This window comes from Aulonocara sp. 'chitande type north' Nkhata Bay, linkage group LG11, assembly GCF_057382095.1.
Source record: "Aulonocara sp. 'chitande type north' Nkhata Bay isolate Kocher_YH1m ecotype deep benthic linkage group LG11, A_spYH_male_GT1.1, whole genome shotgun sequence".
In the NCBI taxonomy this organism is placed as follows: Eukaryota; Metazoa; Chordata; class Actinopteri; order Cichliformes; family Cichlidae; genus Aulonocara; species Aulonocara sp. 'chitande type north' Nkhata Bay.
Window position 1 is genome coordinate 20,265,599 of NC_141354.1, and position 17,293 is coordinate 20,282,891.

The window sequence follows — 17,293 nt, forward strand, 5'->3', positions numbered from 1 at the left end:
TGTGTGTGTGTGTGTGTGTGAGACAGAGAGAGAGAGAGAGAGAGAGAGAAAGGCTTTTAATGGGATGATCTCATTCTAAGATTCAAATTCAATATATTTAGACTGGTTGACTGAATTGGATCTTGTGTGTGTGTCTCTCTGTGCATGTGTGTTTTCTTATGTGTACATATTTGTGATTGTGTGGCTGTTATAGATTTTTTTGCTGATTTTTTTCATTTAACAAGTATAGTTGAGGGACGTTCAGCATGTTCATCATTTTTTCAGCTGTCCATTTTTGCTTTTCCAATTTTTCTGTTTAAGTTATTACTATTGTGCTAAATCATACCATTTCTGCTATTTTATAAGATTTGTGCCAAATACCGTATTTCTGCCAAATATAGTATTTCTGATTAATTATAGTTTTTTCTACCAAATCATAGTACAGTATTTCTGCTTTTTATAGGGTTTGTGCTTAATAAAGTATTTCTGCTAAATTATAGTATTTCTGCTTTTTATAGTATTTGTGCTAAATTATAGTATTTCTGCCAAATTATAATATTTGTGCTAAAACATAGTCTTAATTTAAAATTACAATATTCATAGTTCATCACAGTGTCTCTGGTAAATCACAATATTTCTGCTCTGTTGTACTATTTTTCTAAATCATAGTGTTTCTGTAATGTTTAAGTATTTTTGGCTAAATATATTCTTTCTGTTATCTTATACTATTTCTCCTAAATTCTTGTATTTTTGAGAAGTTATCATGTTTCTGGTAAGTTACAATATTTCTGCTAAATTCTGCTATGCTATTGTATTTCTGCCAAGTATTATGTTTCCTCTAAGATATTGCAGTTCTGCTAAGTTATTCCATTTTAGCAAACTTCTTTTGCTTCTGCAAAGTTTTTACAATTTCTGCAACTTTTCAGCTTTTTCAGCTACTTTTTGCATACAGCTTCAGCTTTAAGCATCCACACTGCATTTTCGCAGGAAATGCAAATTTTTCTAGTTATTATTATTATTATTATTATTATTATTCTTAGGACTTCCGTACACTTTTCGCCGTTTAACTACTTCCACAATTTTCAGCCGATTTTCACCGTTCAAATTTTAAACTATTCTGCTATTTTTGCTCTTTCCGGCTATGACTTTTGCTATTTTTAACTATTATACTTTTTAAAATATTCCACTTTTTTCCTTTAATTTGTCCCATTGAAATGAATGGGAAACTTCTGCAATTATGCTAAAATTTGCTTGTTTTTGAAACTTAACTACTTCCTCATATTTTCACCTAGAACAACCATTCAAATTTTAAAATGTTCACAAATTATTGGGCTATTCAGGTATGATTCAGCTTTTTCAAATCTTCTACTGTTTTACTTTTATGCCTCTTAAAGTTTTGAGTTGCAAAATTGTGATTTTTCACAAAATACATGCGTTGTTATGGTTGCTATGCTCTTGGCTTCCAGTGTGTCACTGAAGGTTTTGCAGTATTCTCTTCATGTCGGAACAACTGTTTGCTACTTGCTCAATTTTCACTCAACCTCCACAAATTATACATCAAAACGTAGGTATTTTTGCTGGCTTTCAGGAAATGTCACTATCATTGCTGTGGGATTTATAGAATTTTCGCAAATCTCCTCAGACCAACACAATGTCAGAAAACTCTCCATATAAAGTGAATGGAGAGCTTGTTCAAAATCACCGCTGGATTTCTGTAATGAGAGGCATATTTGAATCGTCATATCTCCTTAACGAAGCAAAGTTAAGACATGAGGCTTGTCCCCGAATATCTTCAGACACCCCTGACGCTCACAATTCAAGAATTTCTTTCTCACCTATTACCGTTCTGAAATGAGTTGGACTTGTTTGAGGGTAGGAAATTCGTCCTTCGCTCAGATTTCTTCAGATTTCAAACTGTGGAAATGAACCACTTTTTTCTCTCGTCATAACTTTTTGTTGGATTTCCACAGAGACCTGAAAATTTCCATGATTGTTCACCAAAGCCTGCTGTCTCTTACGGTGAAAGAATGATATCGATACTCCAAATAGATTTAGAGTTAGAAAGCGTTGTTTGAGGGCAAGTCAAGGCAGTTTTTGCTTCGCTCTACTCAGTTATGGTGCATTAGAAGTCAAATATCTTTAATAATTCATATTTTAATGATAAATTGTAAACACTGGAAGATTCCCCCATCTCTTCTGAACAAAACGGTGTAAGAATGACCGCTCTAGCCCCTACGGTTTGGAAATTATGGTCATTTGTTTGAGGGGAGTCCTCACTATGAGAAATAGGCTGCAATAATCCTGTGCCTCTCTGTGCTGCGTGTGTAAAAAGAGGCACATGTTTTGGCGGGAAAAGTACACAGGCTCTCTGATTGGTGGATTCAAATTCAGCAGCTCCCAGGCTGACCTAGAAACTTACTTCTCTCTCCCTGTGCATTTTTTTGCTGATTTTTTCATTTAACAAGTATATTTGAGGGACCCTCAGCATGTTCAGCATTTTTTCAGCTGTCCATTTTGCTTTTCCAATTTTTCTGTTTAACTTATTACTATTGTGCTAAATCATACTATTTCTGCTATTTTATAAGATTTGTGCCTAATATAGTATTTCTGCTAAATTACAATATTTCTGCTTTTTATACTATTTGTGCTAAAACATAGTATTTCTACTAAATGTAGTATTTATGCTTAATCATACTATTTCTGCTTTTTATGGGATTTGTGCCTAATATAGTATTTCTGCTTTTTATAGGATTTTTGCTCAAACATAGTATTTCTACTAAATGTAGTGTTTATGCTTAATCATCCTATTTCTGCTTTTTATAGGATTTGTGCCTAATATAGTATTTCTGCTTTTTATAGGATTTGTGCTTAATATAGTATTTCTGCTAAATTATAGTATTTCTGCTTTTTATAGGATTTGTGCTAAAACATAGTATTTCTACTAAATGTAGTATTTATGCTTAATCATAGTATTTCTATATATTTCTGCCAGGTCCCCAGGCAGCCAATCCTCTGTGAGGACTTAGACATTCAAATTTTCAAATCAGGGCCTGCACGGTTTCCCAGCCAATCATATATGTGTCCTGAGGCATTCAAATTTGCATATTGGGGCCTTCATGGCTTCTAAGCCAGCCAATCATATCTGAGGGCTGAGGAATTCAAATCCACAAATCAGGGCCTGCACGGCTTCCCAGCCAGCCAATCATATATGTGGCCTCAGGCATTCAAATTTGCATATTGGGGAATTCGTGGCTTCTAAGTCAACAAGTCATCCATGTCGTATATCTCTAAAAATTCACATTTTAATGATAAATTGTTAACACTGGAAGATTCCCCCATCTCTTCTGAACAAAACGGTTTAAGAATGACCGTTCTAGCCCCTACGGTTAGGAAATTATGGTCATTTGTTTGTGGGGAGTCCTCACTATGAGAAATAGGCTGCAATAATCCTGTGCCTCTCTGTGCTGCGTGTGTAAAAAGATGCACCTGTTTTGGCGGGAAAACGTAAACAGCCACTCTGATTGGTGGATTTAAATTCGGCAGCTCTCTCCCTCTGTGTGTGTGTGTGTGTGTGTGTGTGTGTGTGTGTGTGTTTAGTGGGAGAGAGAGGACCCTGCCCTTATTTGGCAGCATGTCATTGTAGGATTTAAATTCAGTATAGTTAGACTGGTTGACTGGATTAGAGCCTGTGTTTGTGTGTCCTTCTGTGCATTTGTGTTTCAATATGCCTCCATATTTGTAATTTTGTAAGCTATTACTATTCGGCTAAATCATAGTATTTCTGGTACTTTTCGGTACTTGTGCTAAATACAGTATTTCTGCTAAATCATACTATTTCTGCTTTTCATAAGATTTGTGCCTAATATAGTATTTTTGCTAAATTATAGTATTTGTTCTTTTTATAGGATTTGTGCCTAACATAGTATTTCTGCTAAATTATAGTATTTCTGCTTTTTATACTATTTGTGCCTAATATAGTATTTCTGCTTTTTATAGGATTTGTGCCTAATATAGTATTTCTGCTTTTTATAGGATTTGTGCTTAATATAGTATTTCTGCTAAATTATAGTATTTCTGCTTTTTATAGTATTTGTGCTAAAACAAAGTATTTCTACTAAATGTAGTATTTATGCTTAATCATAGTATTTCTATATATTTCTGCCAGGTCCCCAGGCAGCCAATCCTCTGTGAGGACTGAGAAATTCAAATTTTCAAATCAGGGCCTGCACGGCTTCCCAGCCAATCATATATGTGTCCTGAGGCATTCAAATTTGCATATTGGGGCCTTCATGGCTTCTAAGCCAGCCAATCATATCAGGGCTGAGGAATTCAAATCCACAAATCAGGGCCTGCACGGCTTCCCAGGCAGCCAATCATATATGTGGCCTCAGGCATTCAAATTTGCATATTGGGGAATTCGTGGCTTCTAAGTCAATAAGTCATCCATGTCATATATCTCTAAAAATTCACATTTTCATGATAAATTGTCAACACTTGAAGATTCCCCTATCTCTTCTGATCAAAACGGTGTAAGAATGACTGTTCTAGCCCCTACAGTTAGGAAATTATGGTCATTTGTTTGAGGGGAGTCCTCACTATGAGAAATAGACTGCAATAATCCTGTGCCTCTCTGTGCTGCGTGTGTAAAAAGGATGCACCTGTTTTGGAGGGAAAGAGTGCACAGGCTCTCTGATTGGTGGATTCAAATTCAGCAGCTCCCAGGCTGACCTAGAAACTTACTTCTCTCTCCCTGTGTGTGTGTGTGTGTGTGTGTGTGTGTGTGTGTGTGTGTGTGTGTGTGTGTGTGTGTGTGTGTGACAGAGAGAGAGAGAGAGAGAGAGAGAGAGAGAAAGCCTTTTAATGGGATGATCTCATTGTAAGATTCAAAATCAATATATTTAGACTGGTTGACTGAATTGGATCTTGTGTGTGTGTCTCTCTGTGCATGTGTGTTTCCTTATGTGTCCATATTTGTGATTGTGTGGCTGTTATATTTTTTTTGCCGATTTTTTTCATTTAACAAGTATATTTGAGGGACCCTCAGCATGTTCAGCATTTTTTCAGCTGTCCATTTTGCTTTTCCAATTTTTCTGTTTAACTTATTACTATTGTGCTAAATCATACAATTTCTGCTTTTTATAGGATTTGTGCTTAATATACTATTTCTGCTTTTTATAGGATTCATGCTTAATCATACTATTTCTATATATTTCTGCCAGGTCCCCAGGCAGCCAATCCTCTGTGAGGACTCAGACATTCAAGTATACAGATCACAGCCTGCACGGCCTCCCAGCCAGCCAATCATATCTGAGGTCTCCCGTTTCCTCTCTCGTCATATCTCAGCGACAGATGTACAGAGAGCAATGAAAATCGCAGTCAAAGTACACCAAAGTCCGCTGATTCAGCCAGTAGAAGAATTATGCTTCTAGTCCACCTAGTTTTTGAGTTACACAACGTTTTGTAACTCCAAAAAACGGTGTTTTTCGCCTCTCACCGCAATCTAATTCTGACTCCTCATCAGCCTGTTTTTCCAAAGCGGCCGCTCTCTTTCCCAGTGGCGCAGTTGGTAATGACACGGCTCTGCAAGCCAAAGATCGTGGGTTCGATTCCACCTTGGTCAACATGTTTTTTTTCCCTACAAATTAATACACTGTCACAGACCAGTAATTCATATTCATCATTTATTACAATTCTGCAAATTTTTATGATTTTACCAGCTTTTGATAATATGGACCTCACATTCTTGTTAACACTCCATGGCACAAATACTCTTCCCTTTAGGCTCTGTGTATGTGTGTGTGTGTATCAATATTTCTCCCATTTTAAAGTATTACTCCTCCATAATTGTATTTCTGTTCAATCAAAGTACTTTTACTACATCTTAGTATTTCTGCTCAATCTTAGTATTTCTGCTCAATCATAGTATTTCTGCTAAATCATAGTATTTTTGCCAAATCATGATTTTTGTGCCAAATCATAACATTTGTGTTATGTTAAAGTATTACTACTAATTGGAGGAATTTCTGTCATGTTACAGTATATGTGCTAAATATAGTATTTCTGCCAAATCATACTATTTCTACTATGTTATATTTTTCTTTCTAAATACAGCATTTCTGCTATATAATTGTATTTCTGCTTTTTATACTATTTGTGCCTAACATAGTATTTCTGCTAAATTATAGTATTTCTGCTTTTTATACTGTTTGTGCCTAATATAGTATTTCTGCTTTTTATAGGATTTGTGTTTAACCTTCAGAGGTCCTTAGGGACATTTATTGTCTTTTGCATTTTTAATTTTAATATAGTATTTCTGCTAAATTATAGTATTTCTGCTTTTTATAGGATTTGTGCTAAAACATAGTATTTCTACTAAATGTAGTATTTATGCTTAATCATACTATTTCTATATATTACTATTCTGCTAAATCATACTATTTCTGCTTTTCATAGAATTTGTGCCTAATATAGTATTTCTGCTAAATTACAGTATTTCTGCTTTTTATACTATTTGTGCTAAAACATAGTATTTCTACTAAATGTAGTATTTATGCTTAATCTATTTGCATATTGGGGAATTCGTGGCTTCTAAGTCAACAAGTCATCCATGTCATATATCTCTAAAAATTCACATTTTAATGATAAATTGTCAACACTTGAAGATTCCCCCATCTCTTCTGAACAAAACGGTGCAGTGACCGTTCTAGCCCTTACGGTTAGGAAATTATAGTCATTTGTTTTGAGGGGAATCCTTAATGGATAATGTTTATATATATATATTTGTCTTTAAAACATCTTTGCAGACTGACTGTCCTGGACTGGTTGTTGTTGTTTTTTTTTCAGGTCTGGTGAACTCAGCTCTTTGGTGTTGGTGTTCAGGAGTAGAGCCTTCTAATAATATTTATTCAAGTTATAGATTTAAAGTTCTGCGAGTTTTTTCTGTAGCAAATAAATATTGTATAGAATATTTAAAATCACCTACATTTTTGATGTTTACAATGCCCATTGTGTGTAAATACTGGAATTTCCTACTACCCGTGAACGCCTCATCTTTTACCTGACTGCCGGACATCCGCCATTCCGCACACTTCGCTGAGTCCGCTCTGGGTGAGTGCTGCTGCTCTGCTTCTCCTCTTCTCTCCTAAATGTTTATAGTCTGTTTGTGCGATTTAACGAGTTCTTTTAGTGATTTATAAAGCCAACCGAGGTATAACTCATATTAGAGTAACACAGTGGTTGCTTTTTCTTAGTGAAACTTTGTCATTTTTGTATGTAAAAGGAGTGTTTGATGAGCTAACAACCCGATGCTAATGCCTAGCGCTCCTTTGAGCCCAGTGTGAAATGAAAATTTGACTGTGAACCACGGTTATCGTGTTGTTTTATTAATTACATTTGGTGTGTTCGTGTTTGTCAGCCTGTTACATAAGGTGCAGTTAGTTCTCTTCACAAATCAGTTGGTTAAAACAGCCTCATTCTTTATGCTGTAAAGTTTTTAACGAACCGCCATCTTAGATTCAGTGTCAGCTGTCGGCAAGATCAAAGGAGCCATTTTACCGCCTCTGACCGAACACGGGAGAAAGAGTCACGTGTGTGCAGGTCTTGTGGGTTAATTAAGACAAAGGAGGGGGGGAGAAACTGAGGATTAAACATAGGCTATGTCCCCACATACACGGGTATTTTTGAAAACGGAGATTTTCCGTTTCTGTTTTAAAAAACAATCCCGTCCACACATAAATGCAGAAATGAAGGAGAACGCTGCTAGGAACATGCCAAAGCAGCAGGTGGCGCTATATTCCTAACCGTGTAGAAATGTTGGCCAATCAGAAGTCTAGAAGCCTCGGTGGGAAATGGTAAACAAAGATGGGGCATAGAAGCAGAACCGAGTCATATCTGTGGGGGGACAGTAACTGTGTGCGCATATGTAAGCATTTAAACACTGCAGAGAGAACAATTAACAGTAACCGTATTGTAGAAATGCATTTCACCGAAACAATAACGTGGCGCACAGTGTGACGTCAAAAAAGGCGCTGCGTTTTCTCCGTTTCCCTGTCCACACATAAATGCAAAAACGGAGTTTTCGAAAATATTCTGGCAAGCGTTTTTAGTTTTTCAGTGACCGAAAACGCCGTTTAAGTGTGGACGAAAGGTGCAAACGCATAGAAAAATCTCCATTTTCAAAAGTACCTGTGTACGTGTGGACATAGCCCAAGAATAATAAGAACTCCTAATATGTAGACTTTAATTTTTAAGAACTGTTTAACAAAGGCTTGTTTGTGCCAACCTAAATCTGCAGCACAGTTTAAATTCTCACTTTGTGGGAAATTAATGAAATAAACAACAGCCCACCTTCACATAAATAAAATATGGCAGTATATTATTATTAGTATGGTACATAGATATTTATTTTAAAACTACAGCATATTTACTATGATACTATGTGCAGTTGGTAATATTTTAGGAAGTAGAATTTGAATGCAGACCACCTCAAATATTAAAGCCTTAAAAATATGTCGTGCAGTTTTTCATGTATGAGTGTTTTGCAATCTTAAATGAGATGTAGACCAAAGAAAACAGAGGAGAGTTGTTGTTTGTATTCCAGCTGTAGTAAACAAAGAAGTTTAGTGAATCTTTTTGACAACAGAGAGTGATGCAGTATTGATGCTGATTTGAGTTTTCTGATCCTGTATTTTTGTTCTTTGTCTTTTGTTACACAGAGTGAAATAAAGCTTGGTTTTGCCTTTGCTGGTAAGTAAACCGTGATTGTAACTGAAGCAATATGAAATTGGGATTGTGTAACATTTTTAGCAATTTACATACAATAGTTTGGCTTTTTGTGATATCTTGCCATTTGCTCATGGGCAAAAACACATTTAGGATTTATAAGCAGTAAAGCGCCCCCCCCCCCCCCCCCCCCCCCCCCCCCCCGATCTCTGAGTGTCCCTAAAAATGTCCCTGAAGTTTAATAGGCCATTTATGTCTAATTTTAAAGGCTTATCAAAGCATTTCTGTAGTAATTATTGTTTTTATTACACATGTTAAGGCCATTTGAGACTCTGCAATTAAATTTTGCCCTCTTTAGACTAAAGTGAGTTCATTTTGTCTGAGGTACAGTGCTGGGAAAAGTCTTTCTTCCTTGCAGATTTATTTTGTTCATGCTTTTTTGTCACATGTTTCAAATCATCTAACAGGGATGATTTGAATAAATACAAAAAAGCATTTTAAAGTGATGATTTCACGTATGAAGCAGAGAAAACCAAACCAGAGCTATCTGTTCTAATGTGAGAACATGCTGGTCTCTAATACCCAGCTGTGGAAGCCCTGATACGAAGAACTACCATCAAGCATTTATAGTATCAAGTATTATTTGTGATTGTTGCACGCTTTGAAACTGTGATGTTATCATTTGATCAAGTGTGCAGTGCGAGCAAATCATTGCTTGTGGTATCTGCTGTGTTATGTAATAGCACCAAAGTATTAGAGCTTTACGTTCATGAGGAATTTCTGTGGAATTGCAGATGGATAAAACGACACATCACCTTAATAAAGACAGAAATCTTTAATAAGGTGCAGAAAGAGAAGATGGGGTGTTTATAGTAAAGCTGTTGTAAACAAAGAATTTAACAGATTTTTTTTCCCACTACAGATTGTGATGCAGTATTGACTCTGATGCTGATTTCAGTTGTCTGATTCTGTATTTTTGTTCTTTTGTTACAGAGTGAAACAGAACTTCGGTTTTGCCTTTGCTGGTAAGTAAGCAGCAATTGTAACTGCAGTAATATGACATTGTCACTGTGTAACATGTTTAGCAACTTACCTAACGTAGTTTGGTTTTTGTGACATTACCATTTACTGATGGGCAAAAACAAATGGTCAGAATTTATACCTTGTAGCAGCAAAGGCCCCACACATGACCTCTGACTGTCCCTGAAGTTTAACAGGCCATTTGTGTCTGATTTTTATGTTTGAACACAAACAACTGTTTTTATACAGTTGTTCATGTTCTCCGTTTGTTTATGGATTTACCTAGCAGACATAACTATGAACGCATTTTAGGTGAGTTAGTGTAAGTGGTAGCTTAAACTAGGGCTGCTCGATTATGGCAAAAATGATAATCACGATTATTTTCACTGAAATTGAGATCACGATTATTTGACGATATTTATTTAACCCTTTAAGACCTACTATAGAACCAAGTCCACCAGAGCTTATATTATTTTTATTTATTTTTTTTACATGCTGTAGTGCCATTTGTGGGAGCATTTCAAGTTGCTATACATCAATACAACTGTTATAGCCCATATTTTAATAATATGTATGCATTAAGTCCATAGTAATTACATAAATTGCAAAAAAGTGCAATAAACTACAAAAAAAAATTTGAAAATCGCTTTTGTTTTGTTTACATATATTTCTACTTGGAGAAGTTTAAGAGGTTTATCCCTCAAAACTTTAAATACAAAAAAAGTTGCAAAAAATAGTTTCCCACCACAGGAAATTTATTTTGAGTGTCTTCATAGTTTTATTTTGGAGATACAGCAATTTTTATATACTGCAGGAAAAACAAAAAACAATCCTATGATGCAAATTTGCAAAGAAAACAGCATGTGCATCATTTCACTGTGGGAAGTGTTACGAACAGCTGATAGGAACGGCGAAGCGTGTTTCTGGAATATTATGTTTTTGTTCCTCCAAGCGCTTTTTATGCAATTTTTGCAAAGCTATATGTGGAACGAAACCGTGACCGAGGACAAGCTGATGGCATCAGATGTAAGTACAACTCCTCCGGTTTCATATGCAAAACAAATGATTGCGCTAGCTTACACGGTTCAGGTTCTACAGGGATTTAAAAATAGTTACGCAAAACGGAGCGTGCTGCTCTGACCGGCTTTAAAGGGTTAACAATGACTTTTAAAGAATAATATAAAATAGTGTGCAACACCACTGAAGTTTTTTTTTTTTAAACTCTTTTCAACCAACGGCAGTCACTCTCCAAATAACTTCTGCTTAGCTTTCCGAGCTTCCCTCGGGTCCTCTTAATCAGCGGTCTCCAACCTTTTTTGAGCCACGGACCGGTTTATGCCCGACAATATTTTCACGGACCGGCCTTTAAGGTCTCGCGGATAAATGATGGAGGGGCTAATAATCGGCTCAGTCATTTTTAATGATCGTTGAAAGCCCAGATCGTAATCGTGATTAAAATTCGATTAATTGAGCAGCCCTAGCTTAAACACTTAAGAGCACCACAGTTGTTGATTTATATCTTCACTCATATTCTGCTTATGTATTACATTAAAGTCAGACCACTATAGAAGTATTTTTGCCTGAGTGAACAGAAGTGGTACGTTAAACATTTAAGCAATAATAAAAGACTAAGAGAACCAGAGTTGTGAGTAGGCAATGTTGTGTATGTTAAAGCCTGTGTGTAATTTATGTACACTAAGTTTAAATCAGTTTCTTAATAAGTTGCTTGATACAATGTGTTTGAAAATTATATATAAAAGGGAAATATTGCAAAATACAAAAAGATTCCTGCCAACAGGTACAATGGAAGGACTTTTTATTATAATTTTTAAGAAATTAATTGCAAAAATGGCGTGCCACTGTTGTTACTATAACATGTCAGAATTTACATGTATTTTAGGATTTACATATTCAGATCAGAACTAAAACCTAATGAGGTTTTCCGTTGATTCTAACAGTTGTGGTTTTTCCACACTTTATTAAGCACTGACTTGTGATAGAAAATGATGGAGCTAAAAAGCCATAATCTGTACCAACAAATATAGGTGCCTCTTCTTTGCACTTCTGTAGTATGCATGCCTTTATTACACATGTCATCGTCATGTGAGACTCTGTAACTAAAGTTTGTCCTCTTTAGACTACAGTGAGTTCATAAAGGCTTGAAGAAATTGAGGATCTTACTAGTTATTTCATGTCACAGTAAATTGGATTGTGTGTGAAGAGGTTCAACAGTGTAAGTCATTAAACAGTGATCTGATGTGTTGTTTCCTTTCTCTAGGATACTGATCTGATCGTCGCAAGTCTGGTAAGTATAGGTTTTGTCTGCAGTACAGTGCTGAGAAAGGTCTTTCTTCCTTGCAGATTTATTTTGTTTATGCTTTTTTTCACATGTTTCAAATCATCTAACAAGGATGACCTGGATAAATACAAAAAGCAGTTTTAAAGTGATGATTTCATTTTTGAACCAGAACAACCTGGTCTAATGTAAAAACATATTGGTCTCTAATACCCAGCTGTGGATGCCCTGATAGCAACAATTACCATCAAGCATTTACAGTAACTGGTAATGACTGGTTTACATCACTGGTTGATTTTGGTCCACTATAATTTCAGAATTGTCTTAATTAGATCCAAACAGGACAGGCAAAAAAAGAAAAGAAAAAAGTCTTAATTAAGGCCCAATATAGGGTTTTCAAGTCATACCAAGTACCACGGTGGTTAGCACTGTTGCCGCACAGCAAGAAGGTCCTGAGTTTAATTCCAACATCAGGCCGGGGTCTTTCTGTGTGGAGTTTGCATGTTCTCCCGGTGTTTGCGTGGGTTCCCTCCGGGTAGGGCTGCTCAATTAATCGAATTTTAATCACGATTACGATCTGGGCTTTCAACGATCATTAAAAATGACTGAGCCGATTATTAGCCCCTCCCTCATTTATCCGCGACACCTTAAAGGCCGGTCCGTGAAAATATTGTCGGGCATAAACCGTCCGTGGCGCAAAAAAGGTTGAGACCGCTGATTAAGAGGACCCGAGGGAAGCTCGGAAAGCTAAGCAGAAGTTATTTGGAGAGTGACTGCCGTTGGTTGAAAAGAGAGGTAAAAAAAAAAAAAAAACTTCAGTGGTGTTGCACACTATTTTATATTATTTTTTAAAGTCATTATTCAATACATTGTTATTGTTAACCCTTTAAAGCCGGTCAGAGCAGCACGCTCTGTTTTGTGTAACTTTTTAAATCCCTGTAGAACCTGAACCGTGTAAGCTAGCGCAATAATTTGTTTTGCATATGAAACTTACATCTTATGCCATCAGCTTGTCCTCGGTCACGGTTTCCTTCCACATAAATTGCATAAAAAGCGCTTGCAGGAACAAAAACATAATATTCCAGAAACACGCTTTGCCGATCTGATCAGCTGTTCGTAACACTTCGCACATTGAAACAGACCGCTAACTATCACATGTCCGCCATTTCCTGCCCGAAACCGGAAGTGATGTCATTTTCGCGGAAAATGTAGTTTTTTTTTACTTGTAGGCCTTAAAAGCCTATACTGGTCATGTTTGACTTTTCTGAATAGTTGCTGGGATGCTTAGAACTCGAATTGCACTGCTGGAAATAGTTTATTTTGATGCACCTGCTGTTTTCTTTGCAAATTTGCATCATAGGATTGTTTTTGTTTTTCCTGCAGTATATAAAAATTGCTGTATCTCCAAAATAAAACTATGAAGACACTGAATAAATTTCCTGTTGTTGTAAACTATTTTTTGCAACTTTTTTGTATTTAAAGTTTTGAGGGATAAACCTCTTAAATTTCTCCAAGTAGAAATATATGTTAAAAAACAAAAACAATTTTCAATTTTTTTGTAGTTTATTGCACTTTTTTGCAATTAATGTAGTTACTATGGACTTAATGCATACATATTATTAAAATATGGGCTATAACAGTTGTATAGCAACTTGAAATGCTCCCACAAATGGCACTACAACATGTAAAAAAATAATATAAGCTCTGGCGGACTTGGTTCTATAGTAGGTCTTAAAGGGTTAAATAAATATCGTCAAATAATCGAGATCTCAATTTCAGTGAAAATAATCGTGATTATCATTTTTGCCATAATCGAGCAGCCCTACCTCCGGGTACTCCGGCTTCCTCCCACCGTCCAAAGACATGCAGCTTGTGGGGATAGGTTAATTGAATAATCCAAATTGTCACTAGGTGTGTATCTGCGAATGAATGTGAGTGCGAATGGTTGTCTGTCCCTGTGTGTTGGCCCTGCGACAGACTGGCGACCTGTCCAGGGTGTACCCTGCCTCTCGCCCTATGACAGGTGGGATAGGCTCCAGTGCCCCCTGAAAAGGATAAGCGGAAGCGAATGGATGGATGGATGGATGGATAGGGTTTTCAAGTCATACCAAGTATCTTAATTTCATTAAAGTCCAGACTGATTCGTTTACACAAAGTGTTTTGTTTCATTCATTCAATTGGACTTGCTTGTGTGCTTCAGATCCTAAGTGTGATTAAACTTAAGCCCAGGACCTGATGAGTTGATGTAGGTCCTGAAGTAGTAAAGGAACTCTGGGACATCACAGTAACAGCACCATGTTTGACTTTAATGCTGGTGTTTTTCTCTCACTATAGATGATTCAGTTTAGTGCAGTTAGTCAGCACAGCTCTTGGTTATCATCGAGATATTATTAGGCAACTTGTTGTAGCTGAACAGGCAAAAACGTCTGGGAGGGTTTCTGTTTTCTGGGGTCTCCAGATCCTTAGAAATCTCTTTGTAAACCTTTACAGAACTATATGTGTTTGTTTCACATTAGAGCAGCTCACGACTAGCAGTTTAGGGACAATTAAATATTCACATAGGGCAGGGGTCTCAAACTCCACTCTTCAAGGGCCGGTGTCCTGAAGCTTTTCCACGTGTCCCTGTTACAAAACACCTGAGTAACATTTGTAGGTCATTAGTGAGAGTATAGAATTTGACTGTGTTGAAGTGGCATCCCCGAAGACTGTTCAAATTTAAGTAATTTAAGTGTTTGGAAAAATGTACTTCTAAAAGTACTTTCATTGCATCATGTTCATTCACTCATGAGCTGCTATAACATGAATCAAATTCCTGAATTACCACCTCAGCATGCAGTCACGTTCTGTAGAGTTTTGCTAATGACCTACTAATGTTATTCAGGTGTGTTGCAACAGGGACACATAGAAAAGTTTCTGGACACCAGGCCTTAACAACCAGAGTTTGAGACCACTGGTGGTAGGGCATGGTGGATTTCAAAAGCTTCTTCCCTTAAATCACTGCCTAAAAACTGCTTTTTGTAATTTGTCATAATGACTTGCAAAATATAGGTGGGATGAAAACATAAACATAAGACATTTTATAGTGGCCTGATATTTTTATCAAGGCTGTTTTTTGAAAATAATCCTGCCCTAATTTACAAAAGATGAACTGTCTGAAAGTCATGTTTGTTTGTTTGTTTGTTTGTTTAAGAAATGTGGGAATCTCCAGCAAAGATCTTACATGCACCAGCTCAGATACAGCACTCACTTCTGTTCTTTTTATCATGAAATGATCTACAAAGAAATGATCATCATACTAAATTTTGCTAATTAGGCCTTTATATCAGCTATGATAAGTTTATTATAGATTTAGTGTAGTGCTTATTGCTGTGTATCAAACATGCCCCAAATGTGACTGAAATATGTAGAAACTGCTGTGTAGAAACTAGCTGTCTCCAAATTTCTCATTTTGCCAAAATTCATACAGAGTGACCTGAAACTGTGCTGTAACCTCAGTGTGTTGGTTTTGTTGGACCATTTAATATTTACAGTAAGTTACTGTAGCAGCACGTCTTAGTTTGAGTTTATAGACTTAGTTTATTGTTTTAATAGAATGTAAAAATGTCCTTATAACAGTTCCACCATCATTTGTTAAACATTGTCATTCTGTTCAGTCCAATAATTTACTGTAGAAGTCTTTAGTATTTAAAGCCCTACATGTATTGTATTTTTGAGATTATAAGGCATAATGTCAATAAACAAGCCTGTTTTTAAGGCAGATTAAGCCAAACAAACAGTCAGATAAGTCAAACTTTATTCAAGTCATTCACAAACAACTCTCAACACTGTTCAGTTGTAACACATAAAATACAGAACAATACACTCTTTCAGTTCATTCCTCATCCACAAATCCATCAAACTCTTCATGGGTTGATCAGTTTGAAATCTGCTTCTTAAGCATGTCTCTTAGCACGTGCCAGGTCCTTGTACACACACCATAATGTTATGTTGAAGCACCGTACGAATTACTCTGCGAGGGTCCTGACTATGGTAGCCATAATGCTCTGACAATACATCAAGCAGCACAGCTTTGTAGCTTACGAAGTCTTACTAAAATATTTGACAGAATTTTGAGCGCTGTGTACCACAGAAATCCCGTTTGAGGTCAGTAAGCATAACCAGAATCGATACGCTAGGCACATTGTATGTTTTTGAGATAATGACAGGATTTTAGGTATGCCATATAGTCTGAAGAATATGGTAAATCCAAGCATGTTGGAAATATGACTAATTCCAGTCCTTTTGTGTCTTACAGGTGACCTGCTGCAGAAGATCCTCTCTCTCTCTCTATCATTATAAGCAATTCTGTCTATCCTATCACTCTCCCAACTCTATCTAATTTGAAAGCCATTCTATCTTGTATCCCTCTATCCCTACTGCTCTATCTAATTTGAAAGCCATTCTATCTTGTATCCCTCTATCCCTACCGCTCTATCTAATTTGAAAGCCATTCCATCTTGTATCCCTCTATCTCTACTGCTCTATCTAATTTGAGAATCCAAGTTTTGAGAATCCTTTCAGAATCCAATTTTCAGAAATCCAAGTTACCAGAACTTGATCTATCTGTTACAGAATTCTGAGAGATCTCTGCTCTCACTGCTCTTTCTTTCCTGTCATTAAGCTCTCTCACATTCAGTCATTTTGCTTTAAATTACAAGTTGAATATACAGTAGTAGAATTACAGTACAGTAGAACTTATAGTAGAAACTACTTACACAGCCCTACATTTGTCATTTTAATTTTGCATTAGACTTTAGTTTGGACTGCTAGTTTGGCTTACTTTGATCAATTGTATAAAATATCACCTTTTTATAAGTTTATTTGTAATAAGATAATCTGGTTATTTTGTAATACATACATTCAGATAAATAATAAATCAGATCCAGTCTGTTAGTCTGTTTCATTGGCTATAACATTTGACTGCAAGTTTATAGTATTATTATTTAAGGACAAACCCATTTTGTCACTCAGTGTAAGTATTCAGTCAGTATTGTCATCGAGAAGTGCCTGAGGACCCAGACTTCCTGTTTCCTGACTGCTGCAGAACATCCAGCTGAAGAAACCCCGTTTCTAAAAGAGCTACAATAAAACGGACCAAATTGTTTCCAGAGAACTTTGAATTTCCTTTATTTTGAGTTTGGAGTACAAATCAGCTTTTTAACATCTATTCATATATTCATAAAAACATTTTATAGTATAATAGTACATTTCTCAGATTTAACAGTAACTTAAGGAGTT

General features: G+C 36.2%; 1 long non-coding RNA gene across 3 annotated transcripts; it reads left to right on the top strand.

The window, feature by feature from the left end:
* Positions 1 to 4,870: 4,870 nt before the first annotated feature.
* LOC147318853 (uncharacterized) lies at positions 4,871 to 16,948 on the top strand. 3 transcript variants are annotated; one of them, XR_015131502.1, is made up of 5 exons: positions 4,871 to 7,900; positions 8,694 to 8,724; positions 9,694 to 9,725; positions 11,999 to 12,025; positions 16,311 to 16,948. It is a non-coding gene; the product is annotated as an uncharacterized LOC147318853 (long non-coding RNA). The 3 variants fall into 3 exon arrangements; XR_015131503.1 differs by having other exon boundaries at positions 4,871 to 7,086; XR_015131501.1 differs by having other exon boundaries at positions 4,871 to 8,724.
* The last annotated feature ends 345 nt before the right edge of the window (positions 16,949 to 17,293 follow it).